Source organism: Triticum aestivum, chromosome 5B, assembly GCF_018294505.1.
Source record: "Triticum aestivum cultivar Chinese Spring chromosome 5B, IWGSC CS RefSeq v2.1, whole genome shotgun sequence".
NCBI classification, from domain to species: domain Eukaryota; kingdom Viridiplantae; phylum Streptophyta; class Magnoliopsida; order Poales; family Poaceae; genus Triticum; species Triticum aestivum.
In genome coordinates this window covers 183338036-183346312 of record NC_057807.1, presented here as the reverse complement: position 1 = coordinate 183346312, position 8277 = coordinate 183338036, and the positions used below count along the sequence as shown (strand labels likewise).

Sequence of the window (8277 nt, the reverse complement as noted above, 5' to 3'; positions counted from 1 at the left end):
AGTCCAAGATTTCCACCACCCTCAATTGCACATTTGGCGACTTTTTTGGGGGTTGCATCTGGCAATATAATGCGTAGATTGATTGTGTTTTATTTAGACGGGGTGTTTGGCAGCCATGGAAAATATATATATACACACATTGATTAAAGCAAAATAATATTTCGCAACGATGAAAAAAACTATTCTGTATTCAGGCTCAGTGTCCATCTGGTTTTAAGTAATATACAAGATGAACAAGCCGTCAACAGATGTTTTGATCGGCAAGCCTGTTACTATGTTCTAGTGTATACCAATATGTGATAAAGACCAAGTGACAAAACAATGGTGATTATTTCAAGGAAATAACACATTCTCAAGATACCACCTGGTATCATTAGCAAGTACAACTTTTAGTGTCACAAATGCAACACCAACATACCACTTCCAAGTTCCAACGTAATAAAAGGACACGCCCACACAAAAAAGTTAAAGTAAAGCAGTGTCTATTTGCCATCAAAACTACTGGATATGAGATAAAAATGGTCTGTTGAAAACATGCAGTCCCCAATGATGATAAGAAACGACCCCAATGAGATTACAGCCCGACTTTGAATCTCTTGCCTTCAAAACCTATAGAAATTGATGCTAATCAAATAGTAATCAGTGGTATACCCAATGTAATATACTCAGGTGATTGTGTTCGTGCTTGGTACTATTGTTTTCGGCAATACCACACTAATCTATAGTAATTAATGCTGAACCTGGAGTATGGAGATGACCCATTGACTACTGGCTTCACCCCTGCCTACAGGTGATTGTGCTAGTGCGTAGTGCAATTGTTTTCGGCAAAGGATTAAGTTTGTCTTTGCACCTGCGGCAGAGCAGCTAGCAGTTGTTGCCTTTACCTGAATTCATTCGTGAGGCACGAAACATTAGACTGAGTACAGAACTTTGTTTTATAAATATAACACGGCTACTATCTCACCTCAAAATCTTACCTGTACTGGAATCTTACAACAAATGTCTACATTTACTTTCTGAATAACAAGAAGCTACTACCATTTTTACATTATATTGGGCGCGCACACTGGGAGAGCGCCGTGTATCATTGTTTTTCCTACTGCAGTGTTGCTTGTTTAGCTTCTCTGTTGATGGCCCTGTGCAGTGCGAGAAGAGGCACATCTAACGCCTACCCAAAAATAGAATTAAGACATGAATATAAGGAGACGGGAAAAGAGTTCAAAGAACAAACAGTCAAAGAGAACCTTTCCTCAGAAGGATCTTCATCAGGTTTTTCATTTCAGATATAGACAACAAGAACATCTTCACCCCACTTAATCCAAGCAATCTCTGTTGTTCAAGCAAACAAATCCTCATCTTGCCCCTGGTTTTAGTCAATCGCTACTTCATAAGAGCTTCAATAATCTACATTGAAAAAGTCAATTGAATTAGAAAATAGTGTAAGTAACAAACATTCAGGCTGGTGCAGGGTGGTGCTTCAGGAGAGGAGGAGGCGGCTGGTCTCCTTGGCCCAAGGCGGTGGAAGAAAGACCTGTCGCCGCAGGCGGTGGAGCTGGGGTCTACCTGTCCTGAGGCTGCGACGCCGGCGAGGACAGGGGCGAGCGCAACCGTGGGATCAGAGAGGCCACCGCGTGTGGGCGAGGAGGGTGTTTGGCGGCGTGCTGGCAGGGTGTGGGAGGGTCCAGATGGTGATGCCGTACCAGAGGTCTGCGGCAGCGAGGTCCGACATAGAAGGGCGAGGTGCGGCAAAGGAGGCAAGGGGTGCGCTGGTGCTGGCGACGACCCAAACCTAGCACGCCTGGTCGATGGGAGCAGAACGTGCGAGGGACATGTGGGCTGGCGCGGTTTTGCTAGGCTTGGCCCATGTGCACGCCGAAGAGAAGTAGAATGCTCGACGAACGGCAGACGACGTCAGAAGGGAGAGGGAACGCTACGTTTCTTTTAGGTAGTAGAGATACGATAGGAAGTAACTTTCGAAGAAACATAAAGATACACGTGATATGATAGAAGTCATTTTCAAAGAAACCTAAAGATACATGATAAAATTTGTAGTAAGACTATGAAGAGTAGAGAAGTTGTGTATGTAATGTACTGCCATTGCTCAATCTAAGTTGTGATGCATAAAAATGATGGGCATAATGGCCGGTTATATTCGCTGGAGAAGATTAGATCTTGGAGAACCATAAATACGAAGAAAACCATCTATGGAACATAGTATCATTGTTTGGTACAAGCTTTAGTGAAACAAAAAACATCAAATATAAACTTGACATCAATTCTATAGTTCCAGGTCATAATAGCACAGCGTGCTACAGCAACCACCTCCAAGTAGCCCTCTGTCATTCCTCACTACAGCCATGATCACCACCTCAATCATGCATCAGCGAAAATTCTATCAAAACCGACCACATATATCTTATTTGCTCAAAGGTAGCTCGCATACAAGTTGACCTAATTTGTTATTGAAAGGGTAAAGGGAAGTCTTGTTTCTTTTGTTACAACATTCAGATTAGAGTTTGCAGGGTGAAGTTTGAAAATATCATTTCCACTCAAATTTGAAGACAGCATTGAGATATAATGTATGAACACGGACATGCTAAAACGAATCAACATGAGTAATGGAAATGAAATCATCTAATGAAAATGCACTTCATCCGTTTAGCACAAGACTATATAACACACGAAGTAAGACCAGATTCCAACTTGATCACTCCACACAGTGAAGTTTGAAGTTTCTGAGATGCTACGCAAAATAGAAAGAACAATTGGCAAAATAGTATAAGCACATAAATTAAATGAACTGGCATCTCTTCAATCTATGGAAAACTACCAACATTAACTGCAGAAAGGGAAGAACATTCCCAAAAAATATCATTAGAAGGAATATCAATGTTCGAAATAATGACAGGGTGGTTGCTTTGTGATGTCTACGATGATAAGAGGGCTGGAGCTGTGGTGTTTCCTTGGTTAGTGCATAACTGCATCAAATTTACCTACCCCCCATACACACATCTAGTCAATATATAAGTCTGGAACCCATACACATTAAAGCAACTTCCGTACTTATTTTGAAATGAACAAAGAAGCTTAGATATACCTATTAAATGCATACTCTCTATAGTTCAATGTCCGTGCACCTAAAACAATAAAAAGGAAAGGAAAACAGTAAATGAAGTCATTCTTGGAGTTGGATAGTGATATATTGAAAACTGAACCAGATATTTAGTAACACACCCTGATTGATGTAATTGCCAAGCTAATTGTAAATCAAAGCATACGAAATACACGAAACACTTCCATGGAAATGTAGGAACATATTTCCAATTTGGTGGAACACCATAGCAGCATGCAGGTTCACAAATTATCGAAGCTTCATCTGTTCATGGGAGAAAAAATGGAAGCAGTAACCATATTCAACATCACTAAAATAAGCCAATGGGTAAAGATGGAAGTCAAATGGAAATTTTAATTAATCGGTTCTATAATAATTTGGGTAAACTTTTATTTTCCGTAGACTGAGATGACGTACATCAGACCAGAGAGGAAATACCGGAGTCAAAATATGTTACCAATGTTCCAGTGTTGTGCAAACGGAGAGTTCTGTACATAGAATATATGGTTGAGTGCCACCCAGATTACATGGAACGTGCTCATTTCGGAATGATCTTTCTACATCAAGTGTGGAATTATTTTTTATAAAATACCAATATCACAAGCCAAACTGAAACTACGCGTATCTGCAAGCGTGCAACAATCCAACTTTGGTGAAGCTACAGTTAAGGATGAAAACCACCCATCAATAATCTGGACACAATTAACCACCTTGCCTAACAGCAATGCTTCGACCATACTTCAGATATGAGCCCTGCATACTTGTAAACAGAGCAGGAGAAAAGTTAGATAATCGATCGCATTAAAGACTACCTTAATACAGGAATTTATACGAGTATATGGAACAGTACGAATTTATAAAATGCATGAAGGTATGCAAGGTGAAAGTTAAATACTTACTAAAGATATATATTTTGGTTGGAAATGAGAGAGCAGAATATTTTCTGGTAATGAAAAAACATATCCAGTTTTAAAATTAGAGTTGAGAATAAAATGTTTTCATTCCATGAGTTTAAAAAATGAGCAAATAGAACATCATCCAGAAGAATTGATACGATGAAAAAAATTCAGTCCTAAAAAGCACAATGTATTTGTGCAGCAGCATAGAACTACCGGGTGGCTCCAAACAAAACAGAGCCAAGACATTTGTTAGAAAACCAAAAGAAGGTAAGATTTTATCACAAATTACATATCGGACCAAGAGTTTAGTTAATTCTGTTCCAGTTAAGACTGTTCTAACATAAGTTCTGAAGTCTGTTCTCACTGTTGCCGGGTGCATGGAACGATTTCTCATTGAGGAAGACAACACCCGAAGCATCCAACACAGGTTTCGGAAGGTACAACCATGTATCAAAACATAGCAATATAATCAGGGATCCTAATTTGCAAGTCGTAAAGCCATTCAGAGGTTGCGAAGATAAGATCAGCCGAGGTTACTGTAGTACATCGAGCTGACTCCCTGGGGAACTCCATGTTTCTAGCATCATATCTTGTTGACATACTCTCCTCGACCAATCAATCCATGTTAAACTGTATAAACAAGAAATTAAGTTGCAAATTACAAACACTCAGAAAGGGGGAACAAAGCGTGGCAGAGGAGCAGAGATGGAAATTTGGAATACCCTTTGTATTGTTACCTAGTGATTAGAGGAAGGCGCATAGGGACGTGAAAATCCACCGCATGTCAAGTGTCAACGCCAAGGAAGAGTCGAGCGAGGCCGTTACCGCCATCGATAGAACCAACAAAAATTGAGCCCGGCCTTGCTTCGCCCTGCATCAATCAGTCAGGCCCGCCTTGGTTCGCCCTGCATCGATCAGTCAAGCTTGACTTGAATGGATCGGATTGAAGATCGGCGGCTCGATGAGTACCAACACCCAACATTTGCCTGAATCAGTTGACTGGAACCTTGATGAACACAACCTGTACAAAATTGAGATCGGAAAGACATTAGCACCTGAAATACCATCTCCAAACCTAGCAATCTTTTGCGGCGGCCGAGATATGGAGTGGCACTGCTAATAGGATTAAGGAAAACGGGTCAAAAAATAAGATGAACAAAAGCGGTTGCGGTGATATCTACCAGAGGGACCGGGAGCAGTAGGGGTGGTGGCAGCAACCCAAAGCATCACTAGCCGTCATCGTCAGTACGGCGATTAGGCCTAGGGCACGAGTGGAAGGAAGAAGGGGAGCGGGGATGCAGAGAGATCGCGTGGATGAATTGATCACACAGGAAAGATTCGAGGCCCAGCTAACAGCAGATCAGGGATTTTGTCACGGGAGTAGCGGCCCAGCCTGTGTAGCACCGTATTCGCGTAACGAAAGCCCAGGCGGGGTTAAGTGAAGATCCAACACTAAAAACGACCACGAGTCCAGATACGATGGTTGGGAACGCTAATAGCATGAGAGGGCAGGAAAGGTGCTCAGTTATAATTGTAATGTGTATCATGGTCAAGCAATGAATTTAAGATTACATTGCCGGGTATATCTAATTGTAATGTGTATCATGGTCAAGTAATGAATTTAAGATTACTTGCCAGGTACGATGACTGACTAATGATATTTCCTAATATATTCGTATTTTTTGTTTTACCAACTTTATGATTTTTCAAAATCATGATTATTATATAGTGTGTATAATCTTTTCTTGCTAGCTCTGTACTAAGATTTTGAGGGATCTGCCAATGCAAAAATAAGATAGTTGTATGTAATAGTTATGTTATACAGGTTCTGTTTGATGTGCTTCAGAAGGGAGAGATAGATGATTTTGGAATATAAATCTTCATATAATTTTTTTTCTTCCAAGGTAACCATGGCATCCATATTATTTTAGGTTTGTCTTGTTTTTTTAACACAGTACACACGCAAACGCTCATAGACACACGCATACACTCACCCTTATGAACGTACACACGCACATTCTACTTCTATGAGCACCTCCGAAAGACTGAGCCAGCATATTATCTTGAAATTTACGAAGTCATCATAGGCACCTCGTCGTCGACGAGAACGTCTACTCCCACTAAATGAGCATTGCCGAAAATCCTGAAATAAATCCAGTAATAAATGCGAGCACCAGAATTTAAACTTTGGTGGGCTGGGATACCATAGTCCCTCTAACCCATACGTATTTTTTAGGTTTGTCTCTAATATTATGTATGTGTTAGAGATACATCTGGGATACATGTATTTGTTATACATGTATTTGGTAGTCTAAGATTTGTAATATGTCTCCTACCTTATCTCTAGGAGAGGCATCTTGTCCTTCAAGTCTTATACTTAATATATACTCACCCTCGAGGCTCAGTTACATCCATTTCATCAATCTCTCTCTATCCTTTCTAATATGGTATCAGCCTAGCTGATCCAACCCCAGCCGCTGCCCGCCGCTTTCGCTCTGCGCCGCCTCCGGGGCGGACGGCCTTCATGACCGCTGTTGGGGGCCGCATCACCCGTACCTAGGGTACGTTAGCCGGCCGTGTTGACCGGCTTTCCTAGAGAGTTTTTTTCCTGAGTCCTTGCTTCGGCTTTTTCTCTCCCGCCGGTCATCTTGATCGGTGTTCTCTTTTTGGCTTTTCGATCTAAGATCGCTTTGCGTCGCCCGCCGCCGCCGTCGACCCTAGTGTGCCTCTACTCCAACACCGGCGCGAGCGGCCAGCTTCTTCACCGACCCGGCAGCCTCGCGCGACAAGCGGCCCCTCGCGGCTGTCTTCCACATGGCTGCCCGCCTGTCGCCTTGCGCCGGCTGTCGCTGCCCTACTTCGACATTGGCGCGACCACCTCGCATCCACCCCGACCCGGCGGCCTCGCGCGACACGCTGGCCCTCCCGATCGTCGCCGCCCTCCTCCGATCGGGACCTCTCCAACACCACCCGCATCCGCCGCGTCTGTACGGACATCCTATCGTCTACCTCGACGACCACATCGCCGACTACGTCGGGCCGGCTGCCGGCTGGTTCGGGCTCGTAGGCCCTCGAGCTAGGGCGCTGTTGCTGCGTTGGTCGCTCGGGCCTCGCCGCCCCGGCGCCGGGCGCTAGCCGCTCGTTCGCACGTCATTCCTCGTCATCCATCGTCGTCGGCTTCATCTCGGACTCCGCTGCCACTCCTCCGCGAGGCCGCCTCCACCGAGCGGCTTCCCCAACCTCGCGCATGATCGGATTGATCACCCGGCCGCCGTCGCGATCCGCCTCATCTACGTCGTGTGACCGACCTGGCTCATCGGTTGCACACGTCTCCGCAGGTCCCATAAAGACTGTCTCGAGTACAACGTGCCCCTCCAGATCGAGCAACGGGGTCGCAGCACCGCCACCCTATGGTTCTCTCTGCGGCTGCACTGACTTGCGAGCCGCCGTTGCGTCGCCGCCGTAGCGCTGCGGCACATGGTCCATGTCGCCTCCTGAGGCCGTCCCCGCGGCTGCAACATCTCGTACGCCGCTGTTTTGCCGCCCCTTTGGGCCGTAGTGTCCAGCATGCAGTTCACGCTGCCGCCCCAAGGTCCTCCGCCGTCGCCCAGACCCGCTGATAGAGGCAAAGGTGTCCCGTCTTTCGATGAGATGGTGGATTTCGCTTTGGTGGAAGTCGACTTTGACGATCCGACTACGAACGTGCGAGGACGTCGCGCCTTAGCAATCGCTAAACCAACTCCGAGAGGTTATTGACCACGCCAGAGCACGATCAACCTGACCACGAGGGTCTGTTTCCTGCGAGCAAACGAAGAACAAGCAAGAAACTGAGATTGCAATCTGGATATTGCGAATATAAGATGAAAGATTTATTGATCAAGGTGGGGTTCTGCGACGCCTTTGTCTGGTCGTTGAACACAAACGAAGTACGCGAAGTTGCAGCTATGGCAAACTTTTAATCTAAACAAAACCCAAAGTCTAAACGGTGCCCTAAGGGCTGTATATATGGAGGAAGAGGGGGGAATTTCGTGGCCCTTGGTGAAGGGGTCCGAAATCAACCCTATCTCTTGTTTCCCCACACATACGGACTCTAAAAATAGCCTATACTTATGTATTTCGAAATTACATGGGCCTGGCCCAATAATAAGGTAACGCAGCACCTAGAATAGCCTCTAGACGAAATTTATGAAGTGGCATCTTGTATATTTCGTCCAAGGCTTCATGCACCCATTATGGTGGCTTCAAAGTCCTGAAATCATCACTTGT

General features: G+C 44.6%; 1 long non-coding RNA gene across 5 annotated transcripts; it reads right to left on the bottom strand.

Moving 5' to 3' along the window:
• Positions 1-243: 243 nt before the first annotated feature.
• LOC123110965 (uncharacterized) lies at positions 244-5419 on the bottom strand. 5 transcript variants are annotated; one of them, XR_006453912.1, is made up of 8 exons: positions 5193-5419; positions 4749-5032; positions 3235-4641; positions 3098-3137; positions 1245-1404; positions 978-1168; positions 741-884; positions 248-609 (listed from the first exon to the last, which is right to left on the bottom strand). It is a non-coding gene; the product is annotated as an uncharacterized lncRNA (long non-coding RNA). The 5 variants fall into 5 exon arrangements; XR_006453913.1 differs by having other exon boundaries at positions 244-1168; positions 3235-3376; positions 3530-4641; XR_006453910.1 differs by having other exon boundaries at positions 247-884.
• Positions 5420-8277: the final 2858 nt, after the last annotated feature.